At 42.4% G+C, this 24,267-nt stretch overlaps 1 long non-coding RNA gene across 10 annotated transcripts in view; it reads right to left on the reverse strand.

The window, feature by feature from the left end:
* Positions 1-24,267, reverse strand: part of LOC124088645 (uncharacterized) — an 82,749-nt gene that overhangs the window by 7,569 nt on the left and 50,913 nt on the right. For 7 of the 10 annotated variants that reach the window (XR_009226151.1, XR_009226146.1, XR_009226153.1 and 4 more), the window contains 2 exons: positions 8,323-8,463; positions 6,872-7,083 (listed from right to left, as the gene is read on the reverse strand). This is a non-coding gene — a long non-coding RNA (uncharacterized LOC124088645). Of the gene's footprint in view, positions 1-215; positions 1,835-6,268; positions 7,084-8,322; positions 8,464-24,267 lie in introns of those variants that run through there. The other 3 variants (XR_009226152.1, XR_009226149.1, XR_009226147.1) reach the window with 3 other exon arrangements.

A 24,267-nucleotide genomic window follows, 5' to 3' on the forward strand; every position in this document is an offset into this window, starting at 1 on the left:
GATGCTGGCAGGAACTGGAAGTAAATGGGAAAGCACTTGCCCTCTTCCTGCTTCCAGTCACCATGTAGCGCCCCCTAGTGACAGAGCCTAACATGGGTCCCGCTGACAAAGGAAAGGGGTTAGCAGAATCCCAGCTGCAGCACCACAAAAGCTGAGCATGAAAAAAGTAGGTGGGAATTTGAGACATGGTAGCTCATTAACCAGGAAGGAGTCCATGGAAATGGAAGGAACTAAAGACATAAATTTACAATTTCTCAAATGATAGATAAGCTGTGTAAGTGTATGTGCATGCACTGTATATTTTAATGGTAACTCCCAGTTTCTAATAATAACATCTAATGTATACTGAGACTTGGCAAAGAACCAGGCAAATGTCCTAATTCAGCCTTCACAAGACCCTGAGGGGTTAGATACCAAAAGAATCTTAATTTTTCAGATACAAACATTAAGACTTAGGTTAAGTGATTTGCTTATGATGCTCAGAAAGTAGTAGATCCAAATCAAGACTTCATAAAGTTCATGTGTAGTCATAGCATCATCTCTTATCTGCTGAGCACCACAGCTAAGTCTGCTCCTTTTTCCTATGAATATTTTCAGGACTTCTTACAGTAAGAAAGTATTAACAGATTCCTCCACATTCTCTGCTCAGATGTAACATACAGTTCCAACTCCATGGTATATCAAAAAATAATAGCAGAGCATGCATTAAATGAATACACACATACACCATAACACCAAAGGAAAGCAGAAAAGGATGCTTTCAATAAGTGTGACAGTATAATATGCAGCCAATAAAATTATGATATAGATACATATGCATTAACATGTAGAAATTATAATAGCTAAAATTTAATAAGCAGTTCACATAGGCTTAACTTATTTTATCCTCACAACAACCTAATTTAGTAGATCCCATTATTATCATCTCCATTTTACAGATGAGGAAACTGAGGTAACATAAAGGTTAAAAATAACTTAATTAAAGTCATAGAGCTAGTAATTGATAGGGTCAGGATTTGAAACAGGTGATCAGTTTCAGAGCACATGATGTTAACCGTCACACTATTCTGATTACAGAAGAACAGAAAAATTATCATGACATCCTATTCAGTTAAAAAGAAAGCATTTCAGAAAGTGTGTATAGTGTTGTGCCCTGTCTAAAATATTAATATATTTGTGTTCGCATATACATGTGTATGCATATGTATGTTTAATTTTAGTCCATAGGGCAATGTCTGGAAAGAGTCTATAACAAAATATTAACAACAGCTATTACATAGAGACTTTTTCCTTTTTTATTTTTAAATAACTGTGGCTTTCTATAAAAAAAATCTTTATAAGAAAATTTTAAGGATTTCATTAAAGAAATGATTGTCATCTTGGGGGAAATGATCTGGCAATTTGAACAGCTTTGTAATATTTGGTATGGGGAAAAAAAGGAGGAAACTTGTGTCTGCAATAGATATGAACAACAGAAAAGAGATTCAACAGCATCTCCTTCAGCCAGACAAGGTAACAAAACAGTTGTTGACAACCTCTCCCCTACCTGGAGAAGGCAGGAGCCAAGTCCTGTGTGTAGTTTTAAGTGTGTTCCCTTCTCCATTGTGCCACAAGGAGGGCTTGCAAATTTACTGAACATATGTGTAATCATTTCCCTTTGAAACTCATGCCTCCCAGATCCTGATCACGAGGACGGGTCCCTCTGAACAGGGACGTCAGTGTGCTGGAGAACATTGTTGTGGTAGCGGTGATGTTATCCCTGTGCACCGGGAGTATTCGCTCAATCTCCCCAAGCCATGTGTTGCCTTGGAAACATCATGATTCTCACAGAGATCTAAGCAAAGGGAAATAATAAAAATAATACAATCTTACACTTTAAGACTATCTTTTATGCCACCAAAGCACCCTGTTAAATCCTTCCTCTGAATAAAAAGACAGACAGGCAGAGTGGCTTATGCCATGTGTTGTCCCGATAATTAATAATTAGAGATAATTAATAATTAGAGAAAACACATTGATCTCTGTTCTTGGGATAATTTGGGTCAAAGTAGTTTTGCCATCTGAATTAAGTAGATCACCAAAGTCAACATTTTCATCATCGTAAGATTCTGTCCCATATCTAAACGCACAGACATGAAAGAGGCCTCCATGGGAAGAAGCCATGAAACATCTTGTCATCGTGGTATCAACTCACATGAAAGCAACGTCTGACGTAACACAGGGGATCTTCTCTCTGGAGCAATGAAGGGCAAACTTGTTCTGTTAAAGGCCAGATACTAAATCTTTTCAGCTCTGCTGGCCATGTGGGCTTGGTCATAATTACTCAACTTTGCCCTTGCAGGGTGAAAGCAGTCACAGATAATAATATACACAGATACATAAGAGGAATGAGTACGACCGTGTTCTAATAAACTTTGCAGAAACAGGTCATGGGCTAAATTGGACCCATGAGCTGTAGTTGCTATCCTTGCTCTAGAGCATGGGCTGCGTATCCCCAGCCTGCAGTCTTCAAGGACTACCCTCAAGAAAATTGGAAAGTTGGCAAAGTTGTTCTTGCTGGTTCCCTCAAGCCAGACTCCGGAGGAAACCTTGGGAATCAAAAGTAGAAAAACAAATAAAGTCTAGAGTTTATGTTTGAGGGAGGAGGGCATAATAAGCATGTAAGCAAGGAAATAACCTAGAAAATTCTGGTAAAGACAAGGAATTCCAAGATGATAATGCTCTGGGGGAGGGGAGGTCACTTTAGATTGGGTGGTCAGGGTAGACTCCTGAGCAAGGGCCTTTGAACTCACTTGAGAGTGAAGAGGAGCTGTGAATAAAAAGAGCTGGACAAAGAGTAGCTTATCAGAATGCAAAGAGCCTGAGGCAGCAAAGGGCAGGGCGTAGTGAGTTTGAGGAACAGAGACCAGTCCAGCTGGAACTGACCACATAATAAACAAGGAGAGCAGGATTTGAGGGAGGGTAATAAGAGGTGGTCAAGGGTCACTGCAGGCAGCACCTTCTGAGCCACAGAGCTTCACCTTGACCTCTCCTTTCCCCTGTGCTGTAGTCCTGGCTCTTACATTACCTGCACACTCAGGCCCTAGAACTGCCCCAGCTCTTCCTGTATCCACCAAGTGTGGCCCCTCCTTGAGCAGGTCTAAAGGTACTTAAGTAGAATAGGCTCCCTTCTCAAGTACACATAGTGGTTTTGCTTGCAGTGATAGACTTCAGTAAAATAAATTGTTGCAGGAGGAGTAAGATTTTAGACACTAAATCAAGTATCTTCTTAGCATGTACCTTTTTTTTTAATCTATGTTTTAGTTGTAGGAGGACACGATATCTTTATTTTTATGTGGTGCTGAGGATCGAACCCAGTGGCTCACACGTGCTAGGCAAGCGCGCTACCACTGAGCCACAATCCCAGCCCGCTCCTTTCTTAAAATCAATGTTTAAACCAAGAAGAATAAGGAATAAACTAGCTGAGTGATTCAGGGCCATGTTCACTGAATGAAAAAAAAAAAAAAAAGAAAGTAAAACATACTTAACTCCTTTAGCTTCTGCATTCTCTGTCAAGGACAATTAATTTCAAACTAGAAGGCACAGAACATACATGGAAAAGCAGACATCTAAACTCAAGGTAAAGAGAGCTCATGAATGTTAGGGTCTGTAAACAAGTCAGGATGGCGCCTGGCATTTTGCCAGAGGGAGTGGTTTGTGAAGTAACGCCAGTGAGCCATTAAGTGTGGAGATTCCTTATTGGTTGACTGCTGTATCTAGTTTATGTTAATTAAGATAAGCTGTGTGGAATGTATAAATACCCCTCCTGTCCTACAACAAACGGCTCCCACTCCTGCTGTATCAATGTACACAAGTTGTTCGTCACCCCCCGGTTATTTTGCTGCAGCCGGACTGCGGCACATGAACTGGGTTTAAACTATTTCGAATAAGATGTATGGGCCAGGCCCACACCAATGATAACCCAGTGTAGGGAGGACAGGGCGTCCCCAACATGTGTGTGTGAACTGTGAGACCAGGAGAGGAGCCAGAAAAGGCCATGTTCTCTTTTTTTCCTTCATATTAGGGATTGAATCCAGGGGTATTTCATCACTAAGCCACTTCCCCAGCCCTTATTTATACTTTATTTAGAGACAGGGTCTCACTGAGTTGCTTAGGGCCTCACTAAGTTAGTAAGGCTGGTTTAGAACTTGCAATCCTCCACCCTCAGCCTCCTGGGCCTCTGAGATTACATAGTATGCCATCACGCCCAGCAGCAATGTTCATTTTAGAAAGAGTGATGAGTAAAATAAAAAAAAAAAAAAGGGTGATGCGGCAGATTCCGAAACTATAACTCACAAGTTGAATACCAATTCTCTGAAAAATCAAAAAAGAGATAATTAAATAATAATAGCAGTTCAAGAACAAAGGGAAGTGGTTGGTACACACTACAACCAGTGTGGTTCACTAGGAACAGATCTCACAAGATCACCTGCATTTCTCTTGGGAGAGTGTGGTCACATTCATGGAAGCGTATTATACAACTAAGCTCCAGTGCCATGCTAGAGCAGTGCCAGACAGACAGAATTCCAGCCTTCATTAGTGGAGGTCTCTAGTAACATGCCACTGGGCACTGTCCTTCCCCCTCTCCTGTTCAACACTCTTATCAATATGTTAATGAATATGTGGAAGGCATGCCTATCAAATTATGCATCACGCAATGAGGCCCTAATTGGGCTGGAGCTAATGAAAAGAAATCGAATATTAATAAGTCTTCAATCTTTCACAAGCCAACTCTAGAAGTACAGGATGTAGTCTTCTGCTTAAAAATAGTCCATTGACACAGATATTTATCTTTGTTCCCTCCCAGGTAAAGAGAATTGGTAAGGGACATCAGTGGATGTGAGATTTTAATAAATTTTTGCAACATGCCCTACTGATCCTTAGAGAAGCTTAAGACTTAACCAGAACGGCCGTGGGGGAAGAGCCCAGCAGTGCAGAGCTGAGGTCTGTCTGTGTGTGAAATTGGATCTGCTCATCAGTCTTTCCAGGAGACATGCAGAGCACTTCAGCTAGATAAGTACACTGCCCACCACTACCACCTCCCCAGAGAGGAGCTCAGGAAACAGAATCACCCCATATAAAAGACTCATATAGTGATGTTTGGGTTGTCCCTATATCAGTCTCCTTCCCAATCACCCAAGAGCAAAACCTGCTAATTTACATCCCCCCATACCTATATACAGAAGTATCCATCAGATTATTAGATAAAAATGGACACCCATGATCTTTGAAAAGGACCATCAATGTAAAGAGAGGGGAAGTACACTAGGAAAACAAAAGGTAAAGGAAACAGATATAATGCAGGAAGCAAAGACTTGAAAGAAATGCATCCAATCAGCTTCCTTAAAAACGATACTGCATAGCCAGATGTGGTGGTACACGCCTGTAATCCCACTGGCTCTGGAGGCTGAGGCAGGAGGATTGCGAGTTCAAAGCCAGCCTCAGCAATGGCGAGGTACTCTCTAAGCACCTTAGTGAGACGCTGTCTCTAAATAAAATACAAAATACGGCTGGGGATGTGGCTCAGTGATTGAGTGCCCCTGAGTTCAATCCCTGGTACCCACCCCCACCCCCACCCCCAAAAAAGATACTGCACACAAAGTAGGACAGAATATTAAAAAGAATTAGAAGAAAGATTGTAAAATAAAATATATATATATGTATATATATATATATATATATATATATATATATACATATATATAGTCTATTTTAAAGAATAAAGAGTTGAGAGATAAAGTTGATAAAATCTTGAGAAGTGAAACAAAAAGAGAAAAAGGAATGGAAATAAGAAGACAATGCTAAAGATTCAACAGCTGAAACCTGAGGACCAATGCCCAACCAACCATTGGGTGATAATTCCTGAAAAAAGGGAACAGAGGGGAAAAAAAAAGAGAGGAGAAATCACTATGAATAAATGAGCGAATGAATGAATCTCCAGGAGGAAGGACTCATGTGAGCCTTGCACAGTAATGACAAAAGACCACCAAATCCCAGGGATAAAAAGAAAACCTTAACACCTTCAGAGAGAAAAAATGAGCTATTCATAAAACACCACAATCACACCGACAAAGGACTCCTTAAGGTCAAAGCCATATCTTACGAACAGTGCTTCTCACACTATCTGTAACACCCAGTGACTTAGAGAACAAAATAAAACTTAGAATAGAGTAGGAAACAATTATTAGAAAAAAGTAAATTCAAAAAAACATACAAATTAAATGCCCCCAAGTTTTATTCTCAATTTCACCACACACAAAATAACTCAAATCAGGATCAAAATTTCAAAATGCTTACTCTCAACTTCTGTACTTCTTTTCACAAACGGATGATGAATAGTTTGCAGACTGACCCTGGGCCACAACCACACTTTGAGTAGCAATGTGTCTGTAGAAGTGTTTGAAAGAAATGCCTTCAAGATTCTAGCTCTCAGCCGAGGATTCTGTATCCAAACTACTTTTTGAGTATGATGAAGAAAGAAACGTGGAATGTTGAGTCTTGAAAAAGTGAAGAAAATGTATCTTCTTGAATTCTTCCATAGGAAGCTACTAAGAGGTGCTCAAGCACAGAGAGGAAAAATTCATGAAAGTCTAAGATAAGTCCAGGTCCAGGGAGCTAAGAGCCGGAGCTCTTGGGCCTCCAAGTCTACAACCTGGACTATAGGTGTGAGTGTGGCTTCCTGCCCTGAGACATCTATCTTGTAGCCCATGCCTCCTGCAGCGCTCCTTCAAACCCACAGATGTGACCCTGCACTGGGCTTAGGTTACCTGCAGAGAAAGCTAAGGCAGCCAGGCAAGGAAGGTGCAGGGAAAGAGGAAGGGCTTGACTGCACCTTTGCTGGGCTCTTCTTATCTTCTTGAGTCCCAGGGATTCCAACGGGCTTCAGCCTTCCTCTCTGATCAGGCTCCAGTCTCATGGCTGGTTTCTCACAGTCTGTCAGAGGGCATGTGCAAAAGTGGCGTCAGGTTCCCAGCTGGGTCCTGCTCTCTCCTAAGGTCTACTGAATGCAGCTTATTTCACTCTTTTCTTCCCACACTGGCAGTCCTGGAGAACAATAAAAAATCTAAAATATTTGTATTCCACTCAAGTTAACACCACATTTTCTGTAATTATCCCTGCTGCTAAAATCATTTTGTTGTGTGCTTTTTGAGAAAGAGGAGGGGGTAGGGGACCAAATTAATTCCTTGGCAACAAAAATCTAATTAATCAAAAAATGGTTCTTAGTCATTCAGAGCTCAGTGCATGGAAATAGCAGCCAAAAGGGAACAGAACATTTAGCTTAATAATCAAGAAAAAATACTTCAGGTGCTTCTTAAGGTGCCAGTTTCTGTGAATGTGCAGAGGGAGGCAGAGCAGTGTATGGAGACAGGGTCATTAGCATCAGCCTGAGCTGGGCTTCAAGCACACCTCTGCATTTCCTGTCTGCATGACCTTGAGCAAGTTACTTTGTCCATCAGATCCTCACTTTTCCCCTTCTATATATGAGAATAACAATACCCTCTCATATGGTCAATGGAGAGGTTGCAGTGATGTCTGTAAAATCTTCACAATTTTTTGTCACTTGGAAAGCATCATGTTATGATGATTTTTTTTAGCATACCCAAAAACTGCTATAAGTATATAAACTTCAAGTTTTTGGGAGACTATATTTTGGTTTAGTTTTTTTTTTCTTCCCAAAAGCTGTTAAAAAAATTAACTATGTTTTTAGGAATAAATATTGAGGACACAGTAAGAGATGTATGAAGAGATTGAGCTGTAGGAATGTTTATCATGCTATTGATTCTAATTGAAACAATAAAACGATTTAAATGTCCTCAACAGGGCTTAGTAAGCTGCATCATGGTGCACTCATGCAACAAATAATCACTCTTTCAATCACTGCCAAAGGGAAATGTCTATTGACGAAATATGTTAAGTGGAGGAAAGCATAGGAAGCCATGTTCTGATTTCTGAAGTATAAACCATATTTATTTTGTAGAAAATATTTTGTATTGGGGGTGGAAAGAACTTTCTGAAAATACAACCAAGAAATTTTTAGGGGTTTTGTCTTTAAGTATTTTCTTTTTTAGTCCACTTGTACTTTTAAATTCCCTTATAGTAAGCATACTATTTGGGATTTAAACTTTTTGAAATTTTACTTTGATTTTTTTTTTCTTGCAGTGCTAGAGATCAAGCCCAGGGATTTGTGCATGCTAGGCAAGCACTCTACTGCTGAGCCTCACTGCCTTACTTTATTTTTTATAAACAGAACCATAGATACTCTAACTCTGCTCAACTTCATACCTTTTTAAATGTGAATGTGATCCAGAGAGGAGGTGTGCAGGTCTTCAGCGTAGGTCTGATGGTGCTCAATGCCAGACTCTTGCCATCTGTCCAGGGTGCCATATCTGAATTCCTTCTGTAGCAACTCTCAGCAGCAGCACACTCAACAGCAAGGTAAAGAAAGAATTGTGAATCTCCACAGAACTAGAGATCAGGTGGGAGAGTACTGAGCTACAAACAAAACCAAAAATGCATGTGGAAAAGTACAGGAGGAGGAAGGGAAGGAGGGAGACAAAAAAAAAAAAAAAAAACAGACAAAAAAAAATCACTATGCAGGTCCTACCTCTATTCTCTCTACATGATTGGAGCTTAAATTAATCCCACAATAAGCCTGTGTTTTACAGTTTCAGAATCTCTGAACTCCCATGCACAGTCCAGGAAAGCCTGAGAGGAAAAAAATTAAAGGCTTTGAGATGCTGATGTAGGAGAGGGGTGATGCTGACCTAAGAGCTGTGGCTCTGATGGAAGTGTGAAGTCATGCCTGTGAGGCTTTCAAGCACTTTCCTACAGAGACTATTTCAAGACGTAGAGCAGATGTTCATAATAAAATGGCATCCTGTTGCGTCTCTGATGGGAGAAACAAAGATGGGAGCAGCACCACCTTTACAGGAGATGGAACGCTCCATCTACAGAGGTGCAAGAGAAAGTAGTAAAGGGGAAATTTGAAGAATGATTTTGAAACTCTCAACTTGACTTGGATATTCTGTATTTATTTGTTTTTATTCAAATTAGTAATGCTAATTTTATTTCAATGTGCTGGATCTATAAGAGCTACAAAGAAGATTAGGACAAGGCTGATCCCCTTGAGCCCTTCATCCAAAAGATGTGTCCCTCCAGGTTCCTTCCTGTGTTCTATTGCATTTTCCACCTTGCTGCATGGTCTGTTTCCTCTTCCTGCAGGTCTGGATGGCTTTGGGACTGCCTTGACAAGGAGCATCCAGCAGAATGGGTGTGTTCCATTCTCCAAAGCTAAGCCTTAAAGGATGATAGACTTCTACCTGCTTCTCTTTTTCTGGGGGGACCCATACTCCTAGGTTGGGGGAGGCAGTACCTCCATGCCATGTGGAATCCCAGAGGAGTCCATGCAGACAGGCCTTTTGGACTGGCCTATGTAGAGAGGAACTTAGGCACCCAGCCTCAAGCCAGCCGCAAGTGGAAGATCTGGGTGTGAATAAGCCATCAGATGAGTAAGGCCTCCAGCCTTCTAAGACACTGCAGAGGATCTAGACATCATGGAAAAGACCCAAGTCAGGGCTGCTGTACCCTGTCTGAATTTATGACCCACAGAATCAGGGCTTAATCAATGGTTGGTCTTATGCCACTAAAACTCAGTGTAATTTGTTATTCAGCCAAAGGAACTGAAACACCTTAGGTTTTGCTTAGAATGTAGGGTTTTAGAGTCAGGAAGACCAGTCCCAGCCCTGTCAGTTTTAGGGTCCTGGCCAAGGTTCTTAATCTGTGTGAGCCTTGCTCTTTGTTGAATAGGAACAGCATCTACTTCATATGCCTGCATTGTAGGGGAAAAACCCGTTGATGTATAAAGCAGCTAGCCAAGAACTGTGGAAACATGGAGAAACTCCTGGGGTAGTTGGGGAGACTCTAGTCATCAGTAACACCTGGAAATGTCAGACAAGCATCCTTGGATAGGTAAGATGAGCATGTTCTTGAAGTCTGATCAGGACATCTTGTCCTGGTAAGAGACTGTCAGATGCTCTCAGAGGGTGATCTCTGGGCCAGGTCTGGATGGGCTACCTGGCTTCCTGCCCCATAGCCCTGCTATCCCTGTTCTAGGGGCCACTTAGAGTCATCTTTAGCATCTGCTTTGGTGTGAAAACAATTCTAGCCCAGCAAACCAGTGTCTGCATACTCTGTCCAACTTCCCCAGAGCTGCTGAGAATCCAGAAAAATCCTGGCACTGCCTGGGCATGCTCTGACCCTCCCTCCACCTGCTCTAACCTGAGCTTCACCTCTCTTCCCTCCTTGCACCTGCTCTTTTTATTTGTGGAAGTCTCTTGGTTGCCTCTGCCTGAACTTAAATGTTCCCTGAGGCTTTTAGCTTCTTGCCATCTGCTAGAACTTTCTGCCCAACCCCAACTTCAATACCAGGTTAATCAAAACAATAATAAATAACTACCGTTTATTGACTCCCAAGAGCTTCTTTATATTATCTCATGTAAACTCTAGCAATCTCTAAGATTGGTATGACTGTCCCATTTAAGATGAAGAAATAGATGCCACTCAGAGAAACTAAATCGCTTGCCCAAGAACATCGTCAAGCTGATGGTCAATGCACTAAAATCAGCACATCCTTAACCCTGATTCATAATCTAACTTGGCCTATTTAGCACAAGCATATCTACATCATGCAGTTGTCCCAGGTCATTCCCTACAGCCTCTCCACTTCCCTCTGGCCTTAAGTCTTTTCCTGACAGTCATCCAGCAGCTGGCTGAACACAACCCTCTCTGTTGCTGCCTGCTTGTCTTGGCTCCCTCCACAGCAGCCAGGACACCCCTCTCTCAAAGGCCAGTATGCCTGGGATGCTGCAGGTGCTTGAAGTGAGTCAGCTACAGGTGACAGAAAGAAGATGGGCCAGAATGGGGGAATTCACAGTATCTAATGAATGTGGAGGCAAGTCCCAGTTCTGACCTGAGATGTCACTCTGGGGCTTCTGGTAGTCTGTTAGATCTGTAGTCCAGAAACTCCCTGAACTTTGACCTTCTGGGGTGGAGAATGAAAGTGGGGCCTGACTTTCCAGGCAGTCCTTCTCACTGCTGCAAATTATCGAAGCAATTGTCAAGCTGTTTATTGCAAACTTCCCACTCAGTACAACTAAGTTGGAAAGGAAGTCAGCTTCAACATCAGTATTTTTTATTTAACCAGAAAAAGTAAACAAGGTTGGTGCTCAATAAATATTCAATAAACGTTTGTGAATGCATGCACACACAAGCCAGCACCATCCCTTGCAATAAAAACCTTTTGTGAGGTGGGGACTATTATAGGGCAGGGAAAAGCTGATGAGGACCTAGCCCTAGAGGTGACAGAAGGAAGGGGCAGATGAAAGAGTCCCTGGGTTTGGGGGAGCTTGGCAGACTAGGTGTCAGATTTAGTATGAATGGTGGAGGAAAGATAGATTCTGGGATGTCCCAGGATTTAGATCCTGAGATGTGAGAAGATGCTGGGGACTCTGGCCCACCAGTTAAAGGAAAATATGGGATGGTGACTGGAAAGGGCACACACCCAATGTCAATGGACACTTGTTAGACAGGAAGAAAGAGGAAGGAAGGGAGGAAGGAAGGAAGGGAGGAAGGAAGGAAAGCAGGCAGGCAAGCATGCTGAGCTCCAGGAACTGGCAGGATTGTGACAGGACAATGTCTAGCAGGTAACTGGCTAGAGAGGAGCCATCCTCCAGGGAGTCCTCTATGGAGGTGATAATTGAGTCAGGTGGAAGAGGAAGAAGGGTTGGAGGTCCCTGGAGAGGAGATGGAGTGCCAAGGAGGTGGGCATGCTTAACTTGCAGATAAAAATGCTCAGCTGGCATATGGTGGCTACTTTCAGCCAACACAGGGGCTTGCTATGCAAGTGAGGGCATGGTACACTGGGTATAGTCAACCAACCCAGGGTTGCCAATTTTTCTTTTACAGGTACAGGGACACCAGGATGTGCAGAACACATTGAAGCTGCATCTGGGGTGGAGGAGTAAGCAGAGACTTGAGAGGGACCCAATGGATCAAGGAATTTGAAAGGCAGCCAAGTCATAAAGGCCAAGATCAATATGAAAAGAGAGAATGACAGGCCAGGCACAGTGGCACATGCCTATTATCCCAGTGGCTTGGGAGGCTGCGACAAGAGGATCATGAGTTCAAAGCCAGCCTCAGCAAAAGCGAGGCACTAAGCAACTCAGTGAGATCCTGTCTCTAAAATAGGGCTGGGGATGTGGCTCAGTGATCAAGTGACCCTGAGTTCAATCTCTGGTACCCAAGAAAAGAAAAAAAAAAGGAAGAGAGAGAGAGAGAGATAAAGCCAGGGGTCTGAGAAAGACGGCAGAGTTAGGCCAGGGAACTAGGGTCAACTGGGAATGTTAAACCTCTCTCTGGGGTAGAGGGCTCAACAGCCTAGACAGGCAATGTGGCCTCAAAGGGAAGAACCAGGACCAGGGAGATTAGACCACAGCAAACTTCAGCCCAGCAGCACATATTTTTTTTTACTCCCCCAGTGGGACAGAGGTACAGGGAAAATGAATTTCCCATCACTGAGCATATTCTACCCAGCCCTTGGAAGAGACATGCAAAACACATCAAAGCTGCACCTGGAAGACCACGGGAGCTGTAGGATCTGTCCTACCCTGGGACACCAACTCCCATCATCCAGCTTGCCACTCTTGTTTATCTGTCACCCTTCATTAATACTCAGCAAGACCTTATGACCTGCTAATATTTTTTAATATAGTATAACCCTTCCATAATATTATTATCCATTTATTGCAAAACAAATTGTCTAGGGTTGCATGTTGATGTCTTCCAAAAATGCAAATTGAAGCCCCAATCCCCAAGGGGATGGTATTTGGAGGTGGGGTCTTTGGGAGGTGATTATCAGGTTCAGATGAGGTCAGGAGAGTAGAGCCCCCACAGTGGGATTAGCATCCTATAAGACGAGAAAGAGGCGAGGGCTCTCTGTCTACCTGGTTCACCTCCCCACCACAGTGCCTCACACAGTGGGTGTCTAAGACACCATATTTAAAGGAATAAACACAGTAACTACAAGCTCCAGAGCTCCCAGTATTGAACCCTAAAATACATGCTTGGTGCTTTAATTTTATTTTTAACTGCCAAATAATTACATATATTTATGGGATACAATTTCAAGTCCAATATATGTATACATTACGAAATGATTAAAATATCCATAACCTCACATACTTATCATTTTGGGGAAAGTTAGAACATTTAAAAATCTATTCTTTTGGCAATTTTTCCTCCTGTGTGGATAACAAGTTTGTGGTCAGCCTGAGCAACTTAGTAAGACCCTTCCCAAAATAAAAATGTTTTGTTTCATTTTTTATTTTAGTGGGGCAGGGTACCAGGGATTGAACTAGGGGCAGAAGAGAGTGGGAGAGGAAAGCAGCTGAGGGAATGGCACTATGAGACAGAGAGACTAATTTCAGTTCACAAAATAAATGTGCCAAAGGCGCACCTAACCACTGAGTCACATGCCCAGGCCTTAAATTTTTTTTTTTTACACAGCAGTGTGTGAGTTCCCCTTTCTCCATATCCTTGCCAACATTTGTCATTTTTTTTTGTCATTTTGCTTGAGTCCTTCTTTTTCCCCCCATTTTTAAGTTGGTGCATTATAACTATACATAATGGTGGGATTTGCTTTTGCCTATTCATACATGCACACAATATAACAACGTAATTTGGTCAGTGGCATTCCCTATTACTTCTCCTTTCTCTCTCCCTGGTCCCTTTCTCTACTCTACTGATCTCCCTCCAATTTTCATGAGATTCCCCTCCCCCACCTTGCTTTTCATTTTTCCTTTCTAGCTTCCACATATTGGAGAAAACATACTACTCTTGACTGAATTTGGCTTATTTTGATTAACATAATGTTCTCAAGTTCCATTCATTTTCTTGCAAATGATATAATTTCATTCTTTTATTTTTGGTGGGGGGTACTGGGGATTCAACCCAGGGGCACTCAACCACTGAGCCACATCCCCAGCTCTTTTGTATTTTATTTAGAGAAAGGGTCTCACTGAGTTGTTTAGGGCCTCACTAAGTTGCTGAGGCTGGCTTTCAACTCATGATCCTCCTGCCTCAGCCTCCCTAGCTGCTGGGACGCACTCAACCATAATTTCATTCTTCATGGCTGAATAGAACTCCATTGCTTATAGCCATTCTTACAGGAATGAGATGATGTCTCATTGTGCTTTTGATTTTTTTTTTGGGGGGGGGGTACTAGGGATTTTTAAAAACTTATTTATTCTAATTTGTTATACATGATAGCAGAATGCATTTTAATTCATAGGACACATATAGAGCACAATTTTTCATTTCTCTGGTTGTATATAAAGTAGAGCCACACCATTCACTCAGGGGTACTTGACCACTGAGCCACATCCCAGCCCTATTTTGTATTTTATTTAGAGACAGGGTCTCACTGAGTTGCTTAGCAACTCACCATTACTGAGGCTGGCTTTGAACTTGCAATCCTCCTGCCTCAGCCTCCTGAGCTACTGGGATTACAGGTGTGCACCACCATGCCTGTCTGTGCTTTCGATTTGAGAAAACTTCACTGATAAACATTGACAGACAAGATGATGTTCAGATGGCATGTGGGAGCCTCTGGCACTCAATTTCTTCCCTATTTTTATCTCTAGTTCTCTCTAGTTTTCTCTTTTTCACCTCTGAGACACCAAATACACACACACACACACACACACACACACACGAGGCAAATATTAAAGCTCTGAAGAGACTAGATTTATCAGTTAAATCTCAGATAGAGAAGAAAGGCAATCACTCCTGTTCCAAGTATTGCATTCCAACTTTGAAAAAAAAAAAGTTGGGGAGGGAGAGGGGAAGATAATCCCCCCATCAGCCTCTTTATTATATTTATTTAGATGGAAAAAATAATTTTAAACTCTCAGTATTAGTTTATGATTCCTATTAATCATATGTTAATAACTCTCCCAATTATTAAATTATAGAGACATGCATTCACCCAGCCTAACAGAATAATTATTTACTAAAATGAATTAACATATAGAAAAGCCTCCATTCTATGGAAGCTGAAACTTAGCATAATGAGTTTATCAGGCTTAAAAGAAGCCCAGACAGGCTTTTTAGGGGGTGAAATAAATACACTGATTACAGCAAAGCTTATCCATGTTGGCACCGTGCCATTTGCTGTTTCTTTAATAAACACAGCTCCAGTTGTTTATCTGTTTAATATACTTTATCGAGGCTCTGCTTTGCAATTAACAGCAGAGTGGGGTTGGGGGTGGGGAGGACATGTTCTTGCCCATCTCCCCCTTCAGGTCTCCAAAGTTGCTCATTTTTGGTCCTCTTTGTATTTTAATAGGCCTGCCAATCAGTGTGCTGCAGTGCACAGATCTGATCTGCGTTGACAATATATTTGTCACTCGGAAATGCATTTCTAGGACATCAGCCTTAGCAGGGTGGAGGGGGAGCCAGTCAAGGGGAAATAATTATGTAAATTTAAAATTTAAACTCTCCAGAGCCTTCGCCACAACCTGGTAAGAGGATAGAAGTCTGTCTCTGTCTCTCTCTGTCTCTCTCTCTCTCTCTGGGGACAACAAGCTCCTTTGCCACACATCTTCTACACAGAAGGTTTCCTAAGTTATTTAAGCATTTAAAAATGGCCCCATAGACACATGGTTGGGAAATAGGAATTACAGTAGTTATGCCTGGAAATTTTCATTCTTCATGGCACTCATAAAGTCACTCAGTCTCCTAAATTAATTAACTAATTAAATACTTAATCAATTACTTAATTAAGCCCAAGGCCTGTAGCATATTAGGCAAGAGCTCTACCCCCAGTCCCTTTTAAAAAAATGTTTATGTTTGGGAACTGTGGCTCATGCCTATAATCCCAGCAGTTCATGTGTCTGAGGCAGGAGGATTACAAGTTCAAAGCCAGCTTCAGCAACTTAGTGAGGCCCTAAGCAACGTGGCAAAACCCTGTTTCAAAAAAAAAAGAAAAGAAAAATAAGGACTACAAGCAAAATGACAAAAAAAAATGAAAATGTTGGCAAGGATATGGAGAAAGGGGAACTCACACACTGTTGGTGGGAATGCAAATAAGTACTGCTATCAGGGGAAACAATATGGGGTTCCTCGAAAGAATAAAACATACACCTGCCATGTGATCCAGTAATCCTACCACTGCGTATGTATATCAAAGGAAATAAACTCAGTGTATCAAAGAGATCCTGCACTCCCATGTTTACTGCAGCACTATTCATAATAGTGAAGATAAAGAATCAACCAAGGTATCCATTGATGGATGAATGGAGTGAAAAAAGCATTATTGGTACACATGCACACACACACACACATGGAATAGCATTCAGCCATAAAAAAGACAAAATCCTATCATCTATGGCAGTAAAGGTAGACCTGAAGATCATAATTTTAGGTGAATAAACCAGGTTACAACACATAAATACCACATTATTCACTCATACATAGAATATTGAAAAGTTGAACTCAAGAGAGCAGAATAATGGTCACCAGAAGCTGGACAGGGAAGGAATGTCAGATGGGCAGGGAGAGATTTGTTAACTGACATAAAGTAACAGTCACATAGGAGAAACAAGTTTGGGTGTTCCAACACTGGGTAGGATAATTCGAAATAGCTAGGAAAAGGATTTTGAATGTTCTCATTAGAAAGAAATTATAAGTGTTTGAGACAATGAACCAAAATATTATTCTGTATGCCATAGGATGTAGAACTATTACATCAATAAAAAAATTAATAGATAAGAAACATAAGAACAATGTAGTGACTTTTCTAGAGCTCTAAAACACCCAGATTTTAAAAATTCAGGCATCATGTTTCATACAATTGGAATGTTAAAAAATCTTCTTGTGAAATAACAGTAATATCTTGCTTCATCTTCCAACTTGGAAAAGTTAAAAGCTGGCAATGTGTGACCTCTCTCCCCAATTTTTTTTTTTGGAATTTTCAGTTTAGAAATTTACCAGTCTGCAAAAACTCCAGAGTCTCAGAAACTCAGCTTCATACCAGAGCCATCTGGCCTCAAAAGTGCCATGCTGAACCAGAATTCCAGAGCTGGTTTTCTTGGGCGATATTCTGATTTGTTAGGTGGGGAAATGATTGGCCTGCATATTAATCCAGCCACTCAAACCTCTTAGTGAGCATCTGCTCTGTGCCATGAAGTCCTCTTAGCACCAAAGGTAAAGTGACGGACATATTCAAATAGATGATCATCCACTGAGTTGATGCGTGCTCCTCAGAGCCCACGTTGGTGGAGACTTGCTGGGGATGACTGAGGCATGACCTTAATCCCTGGTCCTTGCAAGGGGAAAGGAATATTTGTTGGTTGAATGATGGATGCACTGCAGATGGTTGTTGTGAACTAGCAGAGACGAAGCTTCTCTATAAACTTTTGTGTTGCTGTTGTCATTGTTCCTGCCAGGAAATGGACCTTTCTGGCCCAAATGAGGACAGCCGGAAAGCCCTGAGGTATCCTTGGCCTACCAAGAGCCACATGAACTGGCTGCCCATTATCATATCAGACATGCTGGCTGCCCAGCTCAACCGTAAATGCCCCACCCATATCTACTCTCCAACCCCAGAACCCCTATCTCAGCCATTCTATCTAGACCTGCCCACCCACCCTCCTCCCCTAGTCAGGATGAGCTTCTAGTCCGATGGTCTGCTATCTAGCCTCAGGCAGCTTCCCTCACTGTCCAACTAGAATCTGCTTCTCAGTCTGGTACAAGTTGGGTCTGGGCAGAGGCTAGGCATATACAGGGAGCATCCACCTTCATTCATGCCTTCTTCATCCATTTATTCCCTCAACAAATATTTTCAAAACTCCTACTGTGCTTGGCCTTCTCCCTAAGGCTGGGAAGATGAAGATAATTAAGACTTAGTCTCTGATCTCAAGCCTGAAGAGAACTGGATTACAGTGTAAGATGTTGAGTTATAGTCAAGGCTTACACAAGGAGCAGCACAAGGACAAAGAAAGCCCAAGCTGCAGGGCACGCTAGGGAAAGCGTCCCAGAGGGAGTCTTCATAGGGAACCTCACAAGAGGAGAAGAGGGTCACCAGCTAAGTGAGACTTACTGCATTCTCAGGCTCATTTTTTTTTTTAACCAGTAGATGTATTTGCTTCTGCCTGTGCATGTGATTGCACACACACAGAAACACACACAGAAACAAACACACCTACGCACATATAACAAAAATATACATGCACAAACATACATACACACACAAACATGCACACATAAACATAAACACATATATACACAAACACATACACACACACAGAGGCCATTAACTGTCTTGTTCACTGTTAAAAGAGACAACGAGAAAAAACAGAGCAAAAACAGACCATTGACACTGCACATAATCCTTTCTCCCCTGACAGGTCAAGGCCCTGGAATGGGCTAAAGTGACAGATATGGAACTGGGGAGGCCATTTTTATAGACTTGCTGCTTTGGATAGTAGGGAAGTGAGAAAATAAAGTTCATTTCAAATTCTATAGGCTTAGGCTTGTGACAACCAAATATCCACACTTTTGAAGAAAAGCAAGAAGTCTAAACCTAAATACCACACTCATTACATGGCCAAAAAGTGATCAGGACATTTGGCCTGCAAGTATCAAATAGCAGAGTGATGTTTGACCTTGCTAAAGGGTAGGAATTATAGCCCAAGAATATGCTGTCTAGGTGGGCTTGATGCACTGACTTGGCTAAAAGGAAGAGGAGGGGGAGGAGGAACTTAATTCTCCTCACTGGAGCTAGGGGACAAGGGAGGACAGTCAGTTGCCCAGGTGGCTGAAGACAAAAAGATCAGACTTGCCTAACTGTTCAAAGCTCAGAACAGCTCCCAAGGATGAGTGAGTCATTTACTACAGCTTCAGAGAAGCCAGAAAGAATGAGCAAAGAGGAAAATGCATGTGTTGATTCTGCTCACATCAATAGGCCAAAGGACGTCCAGGCAGAAAGAAGTCTGAAAGTCACTTTCTCCATGGGAACTGAAAGGTGACATTCAGAAGCGGCAAAGCATCCAGCAACAGCATCAAGATGCATTTGTAGATTTAACCAACCATGAAGATGTGCCCACTGAGTAACTTGGTTCCTTACCCCACCCCTCTTCCTGTCCAATCCTCATAGACTTCTGCCTGGCACGGGCTGGACAGCCCTCCAAATCAAACTCCTCATTTTATACCAGAGTCAATAGTGATATGGCAGGAGTACTTTCTTGGGACCAAAATTCTTCCTCTCAGCAGTAACAGGATCCTAGAGTGCCCTCAGCCTCTAAGCTACCGTATCCTCATGGGGAAAATGGGATCACTTGGAGTGATGTTGCGCAGATATTGTGAAGAGGCGTGAGACATTGAACCCAGGATGCTTAACCACCGGGCCACATCCCTAGACCTTTTTTTATTTTGAGACCAGGGTAGCTTAGAGCCTAAGTTGCTGAGGCTGGTTTCAAACCTGTGGTCCTCCTGCATTAGCCTCCAGAGCTGCTGGGATTACAGGTATGTGCCACCACGCTCAGTAGGGGCTCACTTCTCTTGTAGACACTAAGGTCCCAGGAGGTGAAGTGACTAAAGCCCGAGAACCCAGCAAAAGGAAAAAAAAAACTAGAATTCCTGACTCCCTGTTCTGTGTTTTTTCCTACCAAACCATGACTACCAATCTGGAAAGAGCTTTGTTTATGAGTATAAATCTTATTTTCTCAACAAGTTTCCAAGGACAAAGATTACGTACTCTCCTCTCTGGTTCATGGCACTTAGTAACATCTGATATACACAGGGTCCTTTCGTCTGTAGGGCTCGGTTCTAAGAGGTTTTCATGTACAAACTCATTTTATTCACCTGTCAAATTGAAAAACTAAGATATTATTATTATCATCTCCATCATTACAGGGGAGGAAACCGAGCAACCTATTTTAAAAGCAACTCAAGTTCACATAGGAATTGGTGACATTTCTTTCCCAGCTGCGGCAGTCTGACCTGAAGGCTCCGCTGTCACTACTGCTAGTGGTGGTAATGGTGTCACATGGAGCTGGCTGTTGCCCCAGGGGAGTGGTAACCTGCTGGGATGCAGAGGAAGCCTGGCACAGTGCTTCTACATGCCAGGGACTCCATCAATTGCAGTTTCCCTCAGCTTGAAGAAAACCCTGTGATCAATTGTGGGATCCCTAATAGCACTTCGATCTTTTCTTACAAATGACTCAAGCAAGTTTGTCCTGAAAGGTGACAGACAGTCATGAAGGGGCACAGACATTAAGGAGAAACTTCCAACCTCACTGGAAGTAAAAAAAAAAAAAACATATTTGAGAACTAGATTCTCTTTAAATCTTTCAAATTATAAAGTTTTTGTGTTGTTGTTAACAATGGTACCTTGTACTTGTCAGTGTGGAGTGATCTGGTTTTGGTATGTGCTGCTAGTACAGTATAAACTGATTAGACTTCTCTGGAAAACAGTTAGGCTATATGCAGTCGATTCTCGTTATTCACCATAGTTATGTTCTATGAAGTCACCGTTAACACTGAATTAGAGAATTTGGAAACTTTGCTTCCAGGGAAAATACATGGTCAGGTTCTTGTGAGACTCTGGTCACTACATTTTCTTCAGCTCATGGATACATAACCTTGTTTGATGTGCATTTCTGTTTAAAGACAACATATTTAATAGTGGGAAGCCACTCGTGAATTACTTGCAGGTCTTCTCTCTCGGTATGGCAGGCAAGGAGATTTCAGGTTTAACCTTGGGAACTATCTGTGGCTCTCTCACAAAATAGATTTCCCAAGGCACATGACCTTTATCTCTGTTCTACTCTTAGTGGTTCTGGAGATAGGTGTAACCCATTGGGAACTGGACAGCCCACTTTCAAACTTCTGTGGTGAAGAACATTCTATGGAAGGCCTTTGATGTTCCCTGATATAAATAAAGCAAGCATGGGTTCCATTCTGCCTTTTTAGTATAGAAGCTCAATTCATATGATTGGCTAGCCCGTCCTGTCCCTGTTTTTGAAAATATGTTCTGTGTCCTGTGGGGTTTTTTTGTGGTTGTATTTTTCTTAGCTTTTATTTCACAGCCAAACCATTCCACCAAGGGGAACCCCATTCCCAAGGCCTGCGCAGGATGCAGGCGAGAGTAGATTGCTGTTTTAGTTAGCTTTTTCGCTGCTGTGATTAGAAGACCCGACCACAATAATTGTAGAGGAGGAAAAGTCTATTTGGGGGCTCATGGATTCAGAGGTCTCAGTCCACAGAGAGCTGGCTCCATTCCTTGGGGTTCAAGGCAAGGCAGGATATCCTGGTCGAACAGTGTGGTGAAGGAAAGCAGCTTTGGACATGGCCAGCATGAAACAAAGAGAGATTAAGTTCAATTCACCACCAAAATTATATATATATATGCCCAAGGCAAGCCCTCAATGACCCACCTCCTCTAGCCACACCCTACCTGCCTCCAGTCACCACCCCCTCAATCCCTCTCAGGGGATTAATGCACTGATTAGGTTAAGGGTCTCATAACCCAATAATTTCACCTCTAAACCCTCTTTCATTGTTCCACACATGAGCTTTTGGGAGTCACCTCACATCTAACCCATAATAACTGAACATTGCTGATTCATAACTCTGAACTCCAGCCAACCCAGCACTAGAACTCAGGCCTGAACAAAGCCTTTCACACACATGGATTTTCTCCTTAAGGCACACAGCAAACTTACACATAGAGACTCTAGCCAGCACTTCAGCGCAGCACCTGGGTAACATTTCAAATAGCAAAAAAAAAAAAAGAAAGAAAGCACAAAATGCCAAAAATATGGTACTACATAGACCACGAGGACATTGGCTTTCTATGTAACTGAAACAAGAACACAGAACGCCACCTGGATTTGCCTTAGCTGGGAATATACAGACAGGTGATCTGAATTGTCCTACTCTTCTCATGCCCAAAAATGACTGTATTAATTTAGGGGTTACAAATAAACTTTAGTAAGTAGATGAATTCACAAATTCAGAAACCACGAAAAATTCAGATCCACTGTGGACACATAAAGAAAGAAGCAGCCTGTGTACACTGAGAGGCCCAGGTGTGGGCTTGGGTAGAGCTGAGCAGTGGAGAACTGCTCCATCCACAGCACTGTAAGAAAAGCACAGGTGGCAGAAATGGAGACTGTTTTACTAAACTGATCCTATTTTAGCTGAAGCCCATCCATCTGAAGCTCAGGTGGGCCCTATATAGAAGTACTACTGTGCACGCAGGTTAAGCACTACAGCAGGACAGTTAATGACCCTACATGTGGGTTTGGGGTGGGGAACAGCACAAAACCAGACCCAGGCCTCAGACTCAAGGCCCTGCTACCTCCAGAGAGGAAGCGCCATCAAGATCAAGCCTTTTTCAGGGGTCTGCTGAACCCATAGTTCTGGGCATGGCCAAAGGACAGAGCCCCTTCTCCTATTCTAACTCTACTCCTGCCTCCCTTCCCCCTCTAGATTTCTGACACACTGACCTTCTTCCTGTTCCCTTGAACACTGAAGGCTGGGGACAGTCCCACCTTAGGGCCTTTGCATGTGCTGTCTAAACCACCCAGAACACTCTCCAGACATCTGATTGACTCCCTCTCTCACTTCTTTCCTCTCTTCTTAGGGAGGCCCATCCCCACTCATTTAACCCTAACCCTCCCCCTCCTAAGTTTTGTCTCCATAGCAATTATCACCATCTGATAGATTAGTTATTTTGCTTGTTCATTTATTGCTCTCCCTGCCCCCATGAAAACTAGGGGGAGGTTGGGTCTTGTGGGTTTTTTATTGTATCTGCTATTCCAATAAGAAATCCTAGCACATAGTAGGCACTCAATAAATGTTTATTGATGGAATGAATGACACTAGTAATCATAATAGGGGGAATTAACATTTTTGTATCACTGTGTTAGGTGTTTTACATAGGTTACCTCACTGGAATCACAAAGACTTAACAGGTGGCTTTGATGGGCTTTTAGGTCCATTTCATAGGTACAGGTATCAAAGCACAGAGAGATTATGCAACTTAATTAGGGTTAACCAGCTAGAAAGAGACTTAACTGCAATGTAGTCAAGCTTGTTCTCAGTTTAAAGCCACTATGCCAAAACCTCTCAATCTATCTGTGGCAAAGGACAGTGGGTATTTTTGTGTGTGTGGTCCATTGAGATTGATAACAGACACACAAAGTCGGGAAAACATTACAGAATACAGAATGCACTGGGACGTTTGCACTGACCTCCCCAAGGACAGTGGGAACTACTGGGCCCACAGGCTGTGCTCTGAGCAGAACTGCACTGAACCCAAAGAATCAAATGGTCCCAAGTTTCCAGGTCATCAGGAGACTGGAGTTGAAGCACTATGAGAAAAGTTTGTGCTCTGTTTTACTTGTGGAAACATGAAAATTTCACAAATCAATTTTCTTCCTTTTAACTTATGGGAGTGTGTTGTCTCACATTTAGTTTTCAGGGAAGAAAACCTGCTTTTCTTCTGCCCCAAACACTGTTCCCTGGGCTCCTTATGGGGAGGACTCCTTGCCCTTCTTGGGGTCACCTCCTTAGAGTGACCTTTCCCAGTCACCCCATCATCTAGCACAACTGAGCTTCTCTATTACCACGTGCTATTTATTTCCACCATTGCACTCGTCATTACTAGGAATGACTTATTTATTTGCTTACTTGTTCAGTTTCTCTCTGCCCTTTTTATAATAACAAACTCCAGGAGGGCTGAAACCCAGCTCACCAAGCCTCTTCCCAACACCTGGCACAAAAGTAGGCCCCTGCATGACTTGTTGAATGAATGCAGTAAGCAAACAGAAATAGAGTGACTAAATAGCTTACCTAAGGTCAGAAGCAGGTAAGTGCCCCATCAGGGAACCAGTTCCACTGCCATTCAACAGATATGTGCAAGTTTGTCTGGGAGTCATCCTCAGAGTTGGGCACTGGGGTTGTGGTTACCCTGCTAAGTCCTGTGTGTCCTGGTGGGGCTCACAGGACTTAGCTCCAAACCCAGGGTCCTTCCCCTGATTTTCTGGCTCTCTCCATTTTTTTTTTCATCTGCACATACTGTTTTACCTACAAATACTCTCTCACAAGCAATTGTGCTATCATGCAAGCAAGGGTGATATTTGCTTTTAAGTTGCCCATAAATGC

The sequence above is a fragment of the Marmota monax genome, unplaced genomic scaffold (assembly GCF_021218885.2).
Source record: "Marmota monax isolate L192 unplaced genomic scaffold, Marmota_monax_Labrador192_F-V1.1 WCK01_AAM20220418_F8-fsc00061, whole genome shotgun sequence".
In the NCBI taxonomy this organism is placed as follows: Eukaryota; Metazoa; Chordata; class Mammalia; order Rodentia; family Sciuridae; genus Marmota; species Marmota monax.